This window comes from Carassius auratus, chromosome 30 (assembly GCF_003368295.1).
Source record: "Carassius auratus strain Wakin chromosome 30, ASM336829v1, whole genome shotgun sequence".
Lineage (NCBI taxonomy): Eukaryota > Metazoa > Chordata > Actinopteri > Cypriniformes > Cyprinidae > Carassius > Carassius auratus.
In genome coordinates, this window is record NC_039272.1 from 18203947 (window position 1) to 18222900 (window position 18954).

General features: G+C 36.2%; 1 protein-coding gene across 1 annotated transcript in view; it reads left to right on the top strand.

Moving 5' to 3' along the window:
* The first annotated feature begins 17094 nt into the window (after positions 1–17094).
* Positions 17095–18954, top strand: part of LOC113049485 (docking protein 4) — a 40249-nt gene continuing 38389 nt past the window's right edge. The window contains exon 1 of the mRNA XM_026211874.1: positions 17095–17390. The gene's annotated coding sequence lies outside the window, so the exon portion shown is untranslated. The remainder of the gene's footprint in view (positions 17391–18954) is intronic.

Here is an 18954-nt window from a genome sequence, read left to right on the forward strand (position 1 = left end):
ATATCTCTTCCCAGCACGCCACGAGAGTTAAGAGATAGCATAGCACCAAGTCTGTGGGAGAAAGAGCGAATTAGATAACAGATTCTCAAATATTACTTGCTTGTAAAGCAGAAAGTCTTTTGATATTCATCTCACGGTCAGCTGTCATTTCAGAATACATGTCTCTGGAGGCTGGTTGGTGTGGGCAGAGTATATCTACCGCTTGTTTAGCTTGTTTTATATAATGGCGGTTCTCAGGTATCTGTGGTGTATCTGTCATTCTATTACAGCGGCAGCCACACAAGCAATCATGAGAGATAATGGGCAGGATGCTAATAATCCTTACCTTGTTTGCTGAAGTTGTCTGGCCAAGCCACAGATTTGCCACACATTGTTGCTTTAGGCAAACTATAGGAAATGTTAATGGTTAATGCATGAATTCTGTATTTATCTTACGGTATGCTCCTCAAACGTAAAAGCCTTCAAATATATACTTTATGTAAAAAAAATTTGTAAATTGTATGGATGTTTTAAATTACATTAAATTAATTAAAAGTTAACAAAGATATTTATAGAGTTACAAATATTTATATTTCAAAGAAGCACGGATCTTTTTACCTTTCCGCTTTTCCATTACAAGAATACATTTTTAAACTTTACATTTTCAAGCATTTTGACTTAAAATGAAACATTTTACATTTTCAAAAGTAGATATTCTAATAGGAAAGTTGTTTTTATCTGTGATAATATTTCACAATACTGTTTCACAATGTTCAATTCTTGGTGAACATTAACGACTTTTTCAAAACATTAAATTATCCCCAAATATTAGAAAAGCAATGTGTGTTTTGTTAAGATAAGTAGCATTATTATTTTTATTCCTTGATATAACTGCTTTGCATCTCTCTCTTATTATTTTAACATAACATATTTGCATAAATTCCACACAACAAAATAATAGCAAAAATATTTGCCTAAAAGTTTTAAGTACACGTTTTTGTGAATTTGAGTCCTTCAGTCATCCTGTGCTAAGCTTTGAGACTTTCTTAGATATCATTTTTTTGTAAAAAGAACATTATATCGATGGCATATACTGTATAGACAGAACTAACCTAACCATTCAGATAAATGGGCACCTTTTAATCTTAAAGGGCACCTAATATGCAAAATACACTTTCACATGCAATTTGAACATAAATGTGAATTGGCAGTGTTTGTACACAACCACCCTATAATGATAAAAATCCATCCACTTCTTTTTTTTCATCCCCATAAATCATAAGCAGTGTCTCAGAAAAAGCTGTTTACAGAATCTGTACAAAGTGATGTCACTTTGCACATGCCCCGCCCAATACTGCTAAAACTGTCATATTAGCAGAGACCCCGTCCTGAGTGATTGTTCATCTTCATGCTAGAGCATTTAAATGCAGCATTCAAATAAGAAATGTCTTCTTATTAGAGATACGGCAGTTATTCAGTCAAAATCAGTGAGTGATTTTCTGTTTTTATTTTATTGTTTGACTTACTGTATATTAACAGCATAGACAGCACTGGGTAATGTATATATGCTGCTGACCTAATTGAACATGATTACTTTCCCAGCTGTCTACTTTTACAGACATAATCAACTGTGTTTGTGTGTTTTAGAAATAAAATTGTGTGTATTTGATAGTTTAAGCGCAATAAGACATGAAAGAGAACTTAGTTTAATACTCCCATGCTGTGTGACAGCCAATTTCTGTGTGCATGATTCGGATATGTGTGCTCAGAAAGCCATATATCAAAAGTTTAAACTGATATGGCTTTAAACACATGCAAATAAGACATGATAATCAAAACTAAACAGATGTTTTGTTTTAGCAGAGTATCCGGGGCAGAAGCCTATTCTGGAAAAGGAGGGGGGAACAACAGCTAATTTGGATATAAAGATACATGAATCAAAACACCATGTTTTTGCTTCCAATCAAAATCAGCATTTTCAAAATGTTATATTAATGATCTGTGGGGTATTTTGTGCTGAAACCTCACAGATACATTCTGGGGACACCTGAGACGTATATTATATCTTGTAAAAAGGGGCATAATATGTGCCCTTTAATATTTCCTAATGCTGGTCTTAAATCAAGACACATCAGCATAAATGTACTCTATTCTGTACAAACCAGATCTGACTGCACAGTAGTTGTGCTAGATAAGAACTAGCATAGCAGTATAATCCGTGCCAAAAGGTTTCTTCCGTAACCTATCCACAAGCTAGCTACATTCAGGTGGGACAAAAAAATAAATTAAATAAATTAAATAAACGCTGGTTCTTGTTTCACGTCAAATGCAATTTTTGTCAACAGCAGGAGTTTGTGTTGAAACACTGTTCTAGCTGAGAGGACCTGAAGCCATCTTCTGTGCCTTTAAGCCCTTAAGCTCTCTACAAGTCCTCAGGCATTTGTATGTAGTGCAGGTTTCTTGATGTTTAGAGCCTAGCATAACCTGAGCGATGATGTTTGAAATGATAGGTTCTGTCACTTAGATGTCTGGAGGTTTGGCACCCTCATGGTATGCAGCATGCTCTTTATTAAATATGGCTGACATTTGCATCACACATGCAAGCTGCGTCCAGTACGTTTCAGTCTCCATGATGAGCGGAAGCACTCACTTCCAGTAATGATCATGCATGCTTTCAGCAGCATATCATGTGGAGATACCAGTCAGACTGTAGGGAATTGTAAACAGCTGTAAGAACACAACTCTCTTCAGTGGACCTCATCCACTCACCAAAGCTGCTAATGAGTTAACCATGGCAACCACACTGCTGAGATTATTTCAGAATGACAGTAAAACGAAGACAGCTATTAGGTGTGTTTGTTAATTTTCCCCGTCTGCAAAACCAGTTGTCTGATCTCCATGGTGATAATTGCAGGCCGTGTCACCTGACACCTGGTCATTACAGCCCGTGTGGTGCTTGGCACGGTATCGCATTCAATATTGAAGTGACAGAAGATGAGTGTTACCTCTCCCGCTCCCCACCACGCAGCATTAATGACAGCTTTACTGGTTCATTAGGAATTCTATAACCTGTGCAAGGTAATGGAGTCTAATGGAATACAATCACAGCTCTCTGCAGCTGTAATGAAATCTAACCTCTTGGTGCATGAAGATGCATCGTGACCTTGATACTGTAATTGAAAACAGCTGATACAGATGGAAAAACAGACAGAATTGGAAACAAATGAAGAGTATGTATACAGTTAAAAATTGCTGAGAAAACAATGCAACCTGATGAATTTAGATTTTTTTTTTTTAGATTTACTTTCTGGGGCTTCAAAATCTTGACTCCCTTTCACTGTCTTTATAAGACATTTTTTAATAAAGTTCCTAATATGTTCATCTGAAAGAAGTCATTTACATGGCTTGGGGGTGAGTAACTCTTGGGGTAATTTTCATTTTTGGTTGAACTATCCCTTTGAAAGTATAGTTCAACTCAAAAAATGAAATTTCTGTCATAATTTCTACACCTTCATGTCATTCTAAACTTAAGACTCTGGTTATTCTTTGAAACACAAATTAAAACAGATTTATGAAACCAGAAAGGTTTCTGTCCCTCTATTGAAAGACCAGAAAACTAAAATCTTGAAGATCCGAAAGGATTATAAAAGCATTGTAAAATGAATCCACATGAATTGAGCCGTTTAATCCAAGTCTTGTGAAAAGAGATGTGATGTGTTCACTGTCTTTGTTTGGATTTATTATAAATATAAACCTAAATTATCTAGCTAATCTGTTCATCACAAGCATTCATATCTTTTAACAAGACTTGGACTCTTTATTCATATGGATTCATAATGCATTGCATGCTGGGAACTGTTCACACAACTGCATTATTTTTGTCTTCTTATAGTTGTGGCTCAGAAGGTCTCATGAAATGGAAAATATGCACAGTACAGTAGTTACTTTTAACAGTGTGCAGTGTGAGCATGAGAGAACATCTCTCATATTAAAAGAAATTAAAAAGGTATATGAAGACATGCAGGTTTGCTATTTTTGTATGCATTTTTGCCTTGGCTTAATCATTTCACGCTGCCTTCCATTCTCTCTATTGACTACTCCTGAGGACTGGGTGAAAATGACAAGTGGAGCTGCTGGAAAGTGACTGGTTGTGGAGTGGCTCTGAGTGTCCATTTAGAGACTGTGTTTGAGAAAATACACTGCAGCCCTTAAGAAAGTTTTATGTTTTTTTTTCCTCCCAGGAAAAGCCATGCATTTCATTTCTTAACTTCCCAACACATTTAGGGGAACCAAAATGCAGTTTGCCAATATAAAGAAAGTTCAAAAGAAAAGTTATTGCTCGCAGTAGATGTGATCCTTCAGTGGTTATAAAGGACCCTTTCCATCACTATTGTTTCTGTGAGTGAACTTAAAATTCAATAAGGGAATTTTTAAAATCTCTTTCAGATTTATGATCTGAGATTCATGTCATATTCTGCCTGACAGATAATTAAACTCTATCAGAAGCTAATGAGAGAATCTATTCTGCCTTTCTTGGTTGTCGCTGCCTTGCCATCTGTTATATGAAAATGAATGAAATATTAGATGAAATAAATGCAATTCAAATTGTTTCTTATTGCTGGCTTAGGCTTATCTGGCCCAAAGAAAATGAAGAAAAAAATGCATCTGTTTCTGTGTTTACATCTAATTTGCACATTAAATGGGCAAGCAAATGGGAGGCAATGCTAATGAAGTTGTACAACTGTTTCTAAGCTCTGACTAAGAGGTGGGATTTTGTACTTGTGTATATGTAACTGAGCGATAATTGTGTTTGTGTACAATATGACAACATTCTCTATGCCTCATTCACAGTGACACTGCCAAATAAACTGATAAAATAAACACCAATGTTTTCTTTTTTATAAGTATTTGGTAACAGCAGTGTGATTGCTGTAAAATTAAAATCACTAAACAGAAGTGTTATATTAACAAGCTCGAAATGGCAAAGAATATGATAACCAAAAAACTTTTTAAATACGTTTTTACAGTCCTGCCCTATTATGTAAACAATGTTTTGTTCTATTCACGTGATCTCACCAAAAATAAATGGGTTTAGTCTTAGATGTGGGCTGGCTTTGAGTCAGTAAATAAAAGTGGCAAAAAGCCCAACAATAAAATTTGAAAAAAGCTCATTTGTGAACTTGACCGTCTAATAACAGCTTGCAGGCACACACTCTAATTAAACATTAGAAATTCTGTTTCTCATTACTGTGGTCAGCTTTGACTATTGCATCTAAATTCTGTTCTGTGAGGATCTAGACATGTAACTGCGCTGGCAGAAAATCAGCGTAGAGTCTGATACCATCCGCTGTGTCTCTGTCGTGTTGTTCAACTCAAGCAGTCTCATGAGAATCTGGGTGGATTATAAATAAATACAGGCTCCATATTACTGGGATTTTAGAGCACTTCTAAACCACATATCATTGTGCTTACTCTGAGTAGGCTGTAGCGAGGCCTGCTCCCTGTGTTTTAATGGGTTATGACAGGCCGGTCTGCAGTGGATTACAGGCTGTTTTTATTTTGTGATCATCCCTGTTGTGCTCCAAGCTTTGAAAGCAAATTTTGCATTTTCATTACACTCAGAAATGGATTTTTGCTGCATGCTCAATTTAGTTAATTAAAATGAATTCTTGAACATTTCTGCCACAGCTTAAATTAGAGCATGCAATCAACTAAATTTGTAAAACTGACGTTTAATCAATTTGTATTGCATGGGACTGCGTGAATTATTTTCTTTTTTATTGGCCATAACTGAATATGCAAGATCCAGGCAGACGCAGACATGTTGGAAAACATTTAGTCATTATTTCTTTTATATATTAATAAGCATAGGTAGTCCACATATACAATTTGTGGTAGCGTGTACTGTGCAGGTGAAGTGTTTCGAACCTTTGCATTGCATTTTGCATCTTTATAATAAAAAATGCAAAGTCACATAATTTTTTTTTATCATTATAAAATAACTTCAGAATGAATAATAATAATTAATGCATCATTGAAAAATAATTGACAAAGAACAGGACACTATGGTCGAAAAGGTTTAATTTAATTGCATGGAAAAGTGTTCATTGGGTGTGTTTATTTCTTAAAAATAAGATGCTTCAAAAATTGGCCTATTTTGAATTTCAAGGAGAAAAATATCTCATGAGCCTGACACATTTAAGGAGATATTTTCTTTAGGACTAATTGTGAGCTCACGATTTCTTTGAGCGCCGAACATTTAGGCCTTCAAAAAGTATTGTAAACAATCAACTGGAACATGCAACTGCAGAGAAAAGAGAAGTCATTAAAGCACAGAGATGAGATAGAACCAAGTTTTTAACTGGCAGGGGTCCAAGGGAGTTGCTCATGTCGTGAATCAGAGCTGTCAGAACTGGTCCCTCTAAACCAGCAGTGCTTGAAATCGATGCATAATTAAATATAAAACTCACGTCTTTTGTGAAGCCAAAAAGTCCTGCATATATACCGGGGAATTACAGCAGGGGAAAAAAACAAGTCCTTTTCCCTCTGCTTTTTGTGAGTGAAAAGAACAAACTGGAAATTAAATAGAAATGCAATGAATTGGAATGCACAGAAGGACAGAGTTAGATAGAAAGATAGAAATGGAGAACTTTGCTTTGCGTGGGGTGTTTGAAGTGGACGAAATGATTAAATTATGCAGTCTATTCTCCTGCACACTGACCACGCTGAAAGATGGCAGAAGGCCACGTCAAGAGAACCATTTGCCAGTTGCCACGCAAATAAAAATGGAAGTGCAGCTCTGCATCTCAGATAAAAGCACACTGAAATTGTGCAGAGGGCCCTTAAACATCTGGCACTACCCTGAATGACAGAGAAGAAGGTTGAGTGAAATCCTCTAAGTGAACGTTGAATTTAAAAGTAAATAAAAATACTCACTGGACATGCAAAGGTACAAAGCTAAGCTAGACTTATATCTTCATCTGCATTTTGCATCTATTTGTTCTGCTTTTTAATTCACTGATATTATTTCCTGTCACGTCCTATTGAAATAAGGATATATTATGCACAGGAAAATCTAAGGGGATTCAAAAAAATCCAATTTGTGGTTGGTGAGGTTAGTCACATTACTGATATTTGGTTTCATCTTGTGGTAACAGTCATGGAAACTGACACTCGAATGTAAGCCTGAGTATGTCTCTAGAGCTGCGGCTGTTGAATACTGCCCTCAGTACATGCTTTTGATTTTCCAGAGAGAAAAGCACAAATTCTAGAAATGCATGAGATGAGAGGGTAAGGAAGACCGTGGCTTAATGTTCCACAAAACAATCTAAGAAGGACATATAATATGATTTTTGAGCATGCTCTCGCTTAGCACACACATCTGTTGCCCATTTGATCATAATTGTGTTGGAGAGCACTTTTTCCCCAGTGCTGATGCCAAATGCCAAAATATACACAATGAAGGATGAAGAGAAGATGATGGGACAGAGGCAGCAGGGCTGACGAGCGAAATGAGCGAGTGGGAGTTTATACTGAACCCAGTGAGTTTGCTATCTAAATGGCTCTTTTCATTCCAGTTATTGTGGATTTATTAATGTGGCTGTCTTGTATCTGTGTCGCATGTGTTTAGAGGTGTTGTGAGGTTCTGACAACTGTTTTACTTTCCGCTAAATGTTCTCCTCTCTATCTCTCTTTCTCTCTTTCATGTGAAGTGGTTCATTCTAGTTAGTTGGTTCATCCTCTCTCTCATGTATAGCACTGGAAAGTGAGAAAGAAGACTTAAGACCGTTTATTCACTAGAATGAATCAGTTCAAAAACCATCTTCATTCTGATTAATTCTAGTGAATCGGTAAAAAAAAAAAAAAATTTGATTCACCAATTCAGGCTTCTTTACTTTGTTAAGCCCGATATGATTTTGAACTGTAAAATTTGTTGTATTAAGTATAAATTTTATTAAAAGGTTTTATTAAAATATACTGCCTTCGGAGTAGTTATGTAGTTGTTTTTGAAGGCTGTTTGATTGTGTAGTTTACCTTTAGCTATAGCTTAACAAGCAACACTTTGTATAATGCTGTAAGTCTACACTGCGCACTATTGTAATGTCTAATTTCTATAACTCTGATTTACCCACGTTCATTCTGCTCTCAAACAGACAACGTAGGATTTGTGGAACCAGCTTGTCAGGTTTAATAAATTGTATTGTGTCTTTGGGAGGGATGCTGTCTTTGCCCTTCTGAGATGATTTAGGCTCCAGACCTCAAAGTAAATATTTCTTTCTCCCTCGTGCCTTTGTACCTTTTCAAATATGAAATGACTCTATAAGACTGTCATTAGAGATGGAATCATAACCATGTATTATTAGATGAGGAACATTTCTTATTGTCTAAAGAATTATCACAAAAAACCTTTGTTAACTGAAGAAATATTACTGGTTATATCATGCTGTTTATTTTTCTTTACACTTTTGTTCAGATGAAACAGCATCTTGAATGTTCCAGGTTCAATGAAAGTTGCGATCTATCGACAGTATCTGTGGCATAATGGCAGTTACCACAGAAAACTATTTTGACTTGCCTTTAAGTCATATAAATATGGTAACAGCAACAGTTACAGTAAGGATGAAAGGATTTAATCTGGTCATTGAACACATGAGTCTGGTTTGTCCTAAGGTTTCTTCTCCATTCTGTCACCAATGGAGTTTTGGTTCCTTGCCGCTGTAGCTTCTGGCTTGTTTAGTTGGGGACACTTCATTTCCAGCGATTTGGTTGACTTGATTGCACAGATACTATTTAAACTGAACTGAGCTGGATGATGACATCATTCAATGATGAACTGCCTTTTTGCTTTATTGACACACTATTTTCCTATTTAATGCTGTTCAGTTGCTTTGTTACAATATAATATATTGTTAAAACCGCTATATAAATAGAGGTAACTTGACCTGACATGGAAGTAGTGCAGGATTTACAGTATGTGTCCACTGTAATGAGAGATTTATGCTCAATCTCAATCTGTTTAAAAAAGAAAAAAAAAAGCTGGAAAAAAGCAAGTTTCATTTTCATCTGCCCAAAGCAAAGATATAGTGTCAAGAATTTAATTCACTTCTGTTAAGCCAGTCAATCTAGTCACAACAAAAGCATCCAAACTGCAAATTTGAAATCTGAATGAAATATGGTAGAAAAGTAATATGAACCCACTATTATATACATACACACACACTCACATATATATATATATACTTCCGGGTCTTTCATATAGGAAGTTTAATGGTGATGACATGAAGTCTTGCAACGCAACAGAGGTGTAGTTCATTTATAGCCTACGTTTAGCTTTTTATTTCTGTCGATTGTATTTGAGCCTCAAAATTCATGAAAATTGTATTTATTTGTGAAGATTATCATGATGAATAAAACATTTAAGAATAATTTTGTTGGTCACAGAACATATTGTTCACAATAATACAAAAGCCAATTAAAAAATCCCATTGGGTTTTGTAGAGGAGATCTTGCTAACTCATGCTTTGGGTTACAAAAATACATGATTCCTGCAGTACTCTATTTGGCAGATTTGGAAATGTTCAGGATAGACGTCAGCCAGTATCTCAGAGTGATTGGCTGAGGCATGACAGTTCTCTGACATTTGCATAAAGTTGAGTTTTTCTCGACCTTATATGCCCTCAGTGCGCCTGATCTCCTCAGATCCACTTACTCTTGCAGTTGGAGAAAAATGACACAAAATTGTGAAAAATTTACCAATCAAGTGGCACTTATTAAGTTTGTCTTTGTCTGAAGACTAAAATCTGCATAAAAGTTTCCAATTGCAGTTTTAGTTTTTTTTTGTGAGCGATTTTGACTGATGCCCCTGTTAGTCCACTGACCTTCATCATGACAGCTCTTCTCTGTCTTCTCTCTCAGACTTACTCTCTCTCTGTGGACCTGTTAACCAGGCCCGAACTGCGTATAGGCTGATGCTGGGGAGCCACAGCACACAGGCTTTGTTTCATATTAATCACATGCTGTGCCTGGGGTGCAGTTATTCTATCCACACAACAGCACCCGGCGCTATGCTCTACCCGGCCTGACACAACCCCACAACAAGTTGCCAATCACTGACAGAGATTGAGAGAGCGCGAAAGAGGGAGAGAGAAGGAGTGAGAAGGAGTAGATGACAGGCTGATGCACTCCCTTGGCTCATGTTGCAGAGATATGAAGGCTGTCTGTTTCGAATAATAATAGAAATCAGCAGAAGAAGCGAGAGTGCCGGCACACTGATAGGAGGTACAGGGAGATGAATGAGAGTTGCCTTCAGTGCAGGACATTCTTCAGTGATAGTTTAGCCATTCAGGTGTAAAGAAGAAGTTTTTATCCATCTCGTTTAGGATTTGAGAGTTTTTAAAAGGGTTTTGGCAGGGAAAAGGTGGTTCAGGATAAACATGACGATCTGAAGTCAGAGAAGGGGACAGCTGGTCATTGGTAGACATGCTGTTGGACTGTGTCCATGCAGAAGGGGACAGAGACAGCTGGGGGCTAGTAATAATGATCTGCTGTGGAATCATTATTTTGGACTGTGGAGATGGAGCAAAGGGAACGGCACAGTGGTGACAGAACACATGTAGAGAGGCAATTACATTATTTCCAAAACTTCTCTGCAGAAAACAGATTTGCCATTCTGCACTTACACTCTCTAAGATTAATGAACTATAAAAATGCACCATACAAATGACTTGCCATTATCATATTTAAAGCTGAATATTACTAAAGGACAAATAGACATTGTACTTTGTGTGGAAAAATATGAACTATGAGTTAAAAGTTGCAGTTAAAAATTAAAGTATTTTTTAAAAGTCAGATCAGATACTGCAAATGTGCCCTTTAAAGTGTTTTTAAAAATTCTTCTGAATATAGAAAGCTGGAGATTTCTGCAAATGTGTAATTTTCTCCAGACAGGGCAGCCTGTGGTAAGAGGTGTTAAGAAAACAAATCGTGGCCAGAATCGAATTTTCTGCTGGTAAAATAAAATTGTGCACCCCTCTGCATGCATGTGAAAGTGTGAATTTGAATCTTTGTGTGAATGTTGCTCTCTTTGTGGAGAACAGCAGTTTGCTTTTAATGAGAGAGAAGGACGAGAGAGGAAGAGGAAGATTCAGTGCCAGAATCTTGCATGGCAGCCAAAAGGGCTTTACTCTAATTCATTCAGCTACAGGAGTTGCTTTCTTTTTTTACTACTTCCATCCATCATGCGCACAGATAATAGATGCTCTTATTATCACTGTGAAATGTGCTATCTCGCTACAAGATTACCTCGCTGAGACAATGCCAAGATACAATAAATACATCATAAATATCCAATTTGAGCTCGGTTCTCGAGACAGTTTGCATATCGCTCAGCTGGCTTTAGGTGCACCTCATCCCATCAGTTCTGAACAGCACGCCAACTGATATGGCAACATTAACCATCTGGCGAAAAATGAGGAAAGAATTCTCACCTAATTTATCAAGCAGCGGGGATGTTTTTCTCCCCATTGATCCACTTGTATTCTTCCTTCATTTGCATTGGAGCTGTTTGCAATGTTTTCTCCCTCTACTCCGAATGGTAATTTAGGAGAATTATTCCAGCAATTATTGTTAGCAAAAAACATCCTCAATTCTTTTGAATTATCATGAATATAAATCCAAAAACATCCTATCTCCATGCACAAATACTTAAATTTTGCCAGTGGGAACCTGCTTCCCTGAGCTCAAATTTATTGATTGTTCTGAAAGGTTTATGGATAATGAATCCTGTAAAAAATTTGTTGCTTTGGTTGTGGATGTGGGTGTACTGTCTGTGTGTTGTTTGTTTATCTGTTTCCTCTTTAGAATTCATGCACAGTGAGTGTTCCATAACACACCAGCAGTAAAACATGTTTAGAATGAAATTAACACATTTGCATCACATGCAACTTGCAGTTTTTTTCCCTACTTAATATGTAGCACACTTGCAAATTCATTTTAATTTGATTTCCACTTCTCTCATGTGGAAGCTTTATCTATGCGGTGACATCAGGGGAACTATTGAAACATATATTAATATAAACATATAAAGGATCTCTATTTGAAAGGGGTTTATTGAGTTACTAAATTGAGAATGCCTTTAAAATGAGTTCAGTTCTTGAATTTGAGGCAGCAAACAGGATGCAGGATTGCAATTTTTATGTAAAATAAACTGAAAAGAGATTTATATGACTGTAATTTTAACTAGAATGCATCTTCCTGTCATTCCAATTCTGCATCCTGTGGGTCTGATCGATTCCATTCAAATTCACAATGATGAAACCAAGGGAGCCAGTTCTTACATTTTACCTTTTGCTCAACACTGATTTGAAGACATAAAAACTAATTTCCTGTTTCATTGAAATACTTTTTGTATTTCTTTCTTTCCTTTTTTTCCTCTCTATTCTCCTTCTACAGTAACAGTGCGAAGGCAGAAAAAAACCTAAATGAAGAGACCCTGCTGTTGTTGCAGTTCTCTGAGCTCGACAGCTTATTTTGTTCACAACTATGGATTTAAGAAAATTCCTTGTAAAAATCACTCCCCTGATGTGCCTCTGTTTTTTAATGAGGTCATAAATTGCAAGCCGCTCTGCTTTATGGTGATTATTATTTCAAATTTGTACGCTTGTGTTCAGGTTTTTATTTTCTTCTTGATAATGTCGAGTGCTGAAATCGGAGGCTCCAAGTTGCGAGGCTTGAGAAAGAATTGGGCTTGGACCAGTAAACAGTACATTAGGACTGCTGTGACTGATGGCATAATTAGCAGTGACATGAAAATTTATGACTGACTGCATCTATTGTACTCCTATAAAAGGTTGTAAAAATTATGACATGCTAAAGGCAATGAAAAGAGACATTTGTTGTGGTAAAATATCTATTTTGAGGAGATTACAGAGCCAGAAGAAAGGCTGTGATAAAGATTATGTGGAATTGGTGTCTGAGGCTTCAAGGTATGATGCGAACAAGATATGATTATAGGAAGATCTCCAGAGATCAGGGCATTGATTTTTCTTCTTGAACCCGTCTAGCTTTGGTCAGCCATATCAAAAGAGCACCGGTTCTTCAATCAAAGTCTATTTGTTCAATGTTTATGGAATATGTAGGAGAATTTTATTTTATTATTTTTTTTTTAGAGTGCTCATCTTCCGACAATCTCATCTGCACAATCACTTCAGTCAGCTGTTGAGTTCGATCAATGTATAGAATGCATTTTATTTGACTTTTTTTTTGTGATTTGTCCTCAATAAAATTCATGAAGAAATGTATTCATGTGTCTGAATTCACGTACACATCAGGCACACTGTGATGACAGGTATGAAGCGGATTCAGGAGAACTGGGCTGGCAGAGCTGTGTGAAATGAGGAGTCAGTGATATTTTTTCCAGACATGTGGTTCAGGCTTTCAGAAGCTGCCATATGGCCACGATTACACTCATTTATGAAACGTCTCACACTGGATGCTTTTAGACTGCTGCTGTGTCTCCTAAGTGTTTGTCCTCTGCACTCAATTAAACTAGAGAGGGCTGTGCATGTGAGTTTGTGCAGTACAGAGAGAGAGAAAAACACAGAGGCGTGTGGGGTTATGTAAAAATGCATTATTATGTAAAAATAGTGTATATTTACAGCCAATCTCTGTACTAACTCTGACAATACAAATTTATTGTTTACAGAGTATGATGACATTTACGGTTTTGACTTTAGTTAGACAACATAGTTAATCATTTTAATATCCTTTCATTTGCAACAATCTTACAGAATTTAGCAAGGTTATTTCAAATAATTTCTACTTTTGACATCTGTCAGTATGACATGAAAATTCACCCTAATTTCTAAACACTGGATATGTTATTGAGCAACACAAAACATGCTTATTTAGTTTTTTACTGTTTGGTTCTCAGAATTCTTAATCAAAATGTCATAACTCACTCTTCTGGTGAAATTACAGATTCTTTCTAGTGACCTTTGCAAGACTTCTCCAGTAATTGAATCTGCTGAAACCCTGCTTCTTACATTCGACTGGAGTCTCCCATGCAGTTCTGCCTCCATCCACTCAACAACTGATGGTCTGAACCACCACCACCTTACATTTTTCTTTTTCAGTAGTCTGTTTCACTCAGATGTACGTCACAACTTTGTCACATCTTTTAAGACTTTGCATAAATGCTACAAGTAAAAGCACTTTACACTGCAGCATGAAGCATTATATCGTGGTGACCAGGGCGTCACAAATGGGGACAACATGATTATAAGAAGGCACCATAACAAATGATGTGCAATGGGCCCAGAATCCCCAGCAATTCCACTGATGGTGACCCTTATTTTGTAGTTGTAACCCTACCAAAATAAGCAACATAAACCATTAATACTGTATATTTTTAAAACTTATGCTGCTCATTCTTAATTTCATTAAAAAAAGTCAGCTGTGAGAGTATAAAACTTTAAACCTTAGAACATAAGCATTATGTGGATTTATGATCCAGCGAACTGAGGAAAACATGTCTTCAGACTTTAAATAGTTGCACAAATGGTATCTGCAATTTGTCTCTGTGTGTGTGAATAAATGCAAGTGCATGCGGGCATGAGCCGCTGCTTGTCATCACTTGCCCTCATGTCTGCCTCTTGTCCCCTGCTGTCTCCCTCTGTCAACGTTATCACACACTCTTATCAGTGTGGCGGCACCATTTTTCTGAACAAATTCTGGCCCTCCTGCACCTCCCCCTTTCATGGTCCTGCATTCTCAATCACCTTTCATTTACATGCTCGTCCTTTGAAATAGAATAAGCAATGTATGAGTTTTACATACGTTTTTAAGCTGTTGGATCCAGGTTGAATTCTTATTGCATTTCTGGCCAATATGATAAGCTAATAATTATTTTCATGTTATTTTATGAATAAATTGCCAGTATTTTAATGATCTGTTATTTTGTAAACTACAAATAAAATAAAATAAAAATCAGAAATTACTCATAAAATTATGCAAGTGAATTTATTGTTATAATCTACAGTAATACCTTTAGGTATTCATTCTGAAATTTGTATATATATATATATATATATATATATATATATATATATATATATATATATATATATATATGTTTGTGTGTGTGTGATATTTAGCATTGCATGCACCAGTGAATGAACTGTGGTGTGCAAACATCTGCGGTGTGTAAACAGTTGATAAAAACATCACAATAATACACAAGTAATCCACATGAGTCCAGTCCATCAAATGTCATCTTGTGAAGTTAAAAGCTGTATGTTTGTTGTAAATAAATCCAATACAATATTTTTTACTTGCTTTTGGCAAAAATACCTGCCCATAATCCATTAAAATGCTTCCAGGCAGAAAAAGTACATACCCTGTTGTCCTCTCACATCAAAATCCACTGACATATTTGTTTAGAACTGTTTTGGACTGTTTCTACTTGTAAACTGTGCTTGATTTCTCTCCTTATTCAGACAAGATTACTTCTTCGCTGGACAAAGCAATATTACGAACTTCAGACCTGATTAATGCAAAGTTCAAAGATTTGTCTGATATGTGACTAACATTAATGCTTGTGCAATTTTTTCTTTCTTCAACAACGGTTGTTTGCCAGCGTGACAAGCCAAGAAATGTAACTTGACAACCTGACTCTTTTGCTAGTTGCTATAATAGCGGTTTATGCCACATGCTGGTGCGTAATCCTCCGCTGTCATTCTTCTCTACCGCTTTGCTGTGCATCACTTTTCCTGCCTCTGTTACCATGAGAACCGAAGACAGAGCTGAAATTTTAGCTGTCACCATTCTGAGATAACCCCAAGTGGTCCATATGCATGTCCCACTTCAAACCAGCCGGGGGCAATCAATTTTGACATCAAAACTTAATATGACATGAGATTAGAGTATAAATGTTTAATGCATCTTCTTAATAACTAAGATCTGTTAGCTTCAACATCACCAAAAATCAGTTCAGAAACTGTTTTCTCAAACGTTAACTCTAAAAGCCTCATTTCTAAAAACACTGATCATCTTTCGTTGTGAGTGATGATGATGACGTATCTTGCGTTGAAACTCCGACATCAGCAATAGAAGACTCACTCGAATCCTCCCACCAAAAATCCATCATTTGAAATCCTCTATTGCAACGTGTGAGAATTCACACAGACAACACATACATATTTCAAATTCATATCCAGATAATATTTTGCTACCTAGAATAATTGCACTAATCTTTTGGATACAGATAAAAGCAGTATAATGTCAACATTCACACTGATTGCTTTTACTAGCATTTGAATAGTATATTTGAGATTTTTGTTGACACATCAGTAAATAGCATCCCTCTCAGGCATCAGGTTTTACGTGCATTGCTCAAGGGCACACGGGTGGTAGTCTCGGCCTCAGTCTGACCATTTACTGACCATCTGATGCACATTGCACATAAAACTGGAATACACTTTTTCAGCCTTGTAAACTCTTATCTGATTGTCCTTAGGCAATTTCAAAGAATAAAGGCACACTTATAATCAGTCTACCTGAAAACAAAGTTGTTTAATCTGGCTGATACACTATGCTTTTGATGATACAATAATGTCTGGTTTTGCCTGGCATCAAATATTAAAGTTAATTGCAGTTATTTTTCCACATACATATCTCCCAGGGTTATTAGTTAACTAAAACAAAAATGAAAAGCATAAAAATAAAAATATATAAACATCAAAAGATTACCTTTTTTATTTAGTTTTTTACATTTTTACATTTAAATTTTTTAAACGTATCTGTGATACGAAAATAACGTTAAAAAGGCTTTATAGGGGGGGAAAATCTCTACAATCACAGTTAAGTCACAGCCTGGTCTCTCAACATTTTATGTATCAATAAACTGAATGAACTAGGGCTAATAAATTTGACCGACCAAGAAAGCTTAGAAATAAAGCTCTAAAATTAAGACTAATAAATCATGCAATTATTAAATGATTCTAAGCGAAGACAACTTCCTGACGTCAGATTCCGATAAATAAAACGCGCGTTTTAAATGCACGCTCGTTATTTTGGGGCGCTCTTCTTTGACGCACTACGGTAAAGGGTGGACTTTTGTTGTCTGCTGGAGCTGGAGACAGACAGCTGAGAGTGAAACAGCCGTGTGTGTGAGAGTGTGTGTGTGTTTAGTGCTTGATATTCAGAAGCGCTGCACGGCGTCTCGTCCAGAAACCCAAGACGACAACCAAGAAGCGTCACTTGGATTACTGTCAGCAGGTCCAAAGCCCGAACACATTTGTTTTTTTCCAAGAAAACTGTTAGGGCAAAGACAAAAAAAAAAACATCGCATTTTCACCTTTTAAAAGCAGCAGTCTTCTCGGAAGGGGCCGCACCTTCAGCTGAACATCATCCAGGTAGGTTTATGAAAGTTCATGAGCTGTATCGAGGCCAAGACCATTGCACCAGTCGCCCCAACAAAATGCGAGAGTTAGAAAGGGGTCGTTTAAAATTGTGTTGTTTTAATGTGCGATTATATTGTACATCATTCACTCATTTGATCAACTTTTTGTGCAGCAGCATCCCACACGGTATGGTTATTTAAACAGCTGCATTGTCTGAAGTGAGTGTGTTTGAAGTGAAGGATATAACGTTAGTTTAGTTGAGAAATGCATCTTCAGACTCCGTATTTCTATTAAGCTGTTGTATGCTGGATTGGTTCATTCAGATGCTTATATGACTAGCCCTTGACGTTTACATGTGCTTATGCTCAGGACGTTAAATTAAAATTCTGTGTTTGTTCTATGCATTGCATAGCTTATTATGCATTGTTCCTACTTATTATACTTGGTTTTATTAAAAACAGTATTTTTATTTATTTATTTAGTTTATTTAATTATTTTTACACGGCCATAAAATACTTGATTCTAATTGGTCAATGCGTCATTGAGCAGTCCAATGCTTTTTCTGTATTTATATGCATATTTTATATTCCCTTCCAACAGAGAAGTGTTCTACAGTACTATATATATATATATATATATATATATATATATATATATATATATATATATATATATATATAATATACCAGTATTATAAATATTTTCATTGTTATATTTTTAATAATGTTGGATAATGATTGTGGTAATTTTCTGTTGTACATATTTTTATTATATGTGTTGTATTGTATTGCATTGTAAGACAAATCTCTTCAAAAAGGACAATGAAGTATAATCGACTAACTAATTAACTGATGAACTGGCTATTTCACCATTACCCATGGCAAAATACTGGCCCTAGTTTCCTATCACAATATTAAAACAAAAGTTACAACAGTTAATTTACGCCAAAAACGCTAGCTACTACTATATCCTATAATAATGGCCTCAAATTACTGTTAATATGTTTCTATATAAGCTACATGTAAAGCTTTTCAGTCATAAATAAGATCAGAAGTCCTGAATGAGAAGAACTAGAAGAGAGAAAACATATAATATGTCACCTAGCTAACCAGTCTGTATTAGAAGTAACTTGAAGATTAATGATATGTTTATTAATATTGTTGCAGTGTTGATCTTCTTGCTAGGCTAATTGTTTCCTCTGTTGTGATGGGTCACTTGACAGGCATTCATAAATTATTTTCTAGGGTCATATTCAAGTAGCCCAACTCAACTTACCTTCAATGGCTAAGTCAGTGTCTGAATTTATTCTCTTAATTCAGTTCACTCCTTGCTGAAATTGTGAACTCAACCACAATATACTATATAGAGATCAGTGAATGATTTCAGACACCGTTTATGCCACTCAGTATAGAGAGTTGCATTTTGGATTTCAGAGGCGTTTTCCAGGTTGGCTTAGCTGACTCATCTGAAGCCTAAAAAAAGCTGTCTAGGTAGACAGATCAGTAGATTTTGAGACGTAACCAGAGGCAAAACAAAGACCTCTGTTCCTGGATATGTTCCCACTTACTGTCCTAAT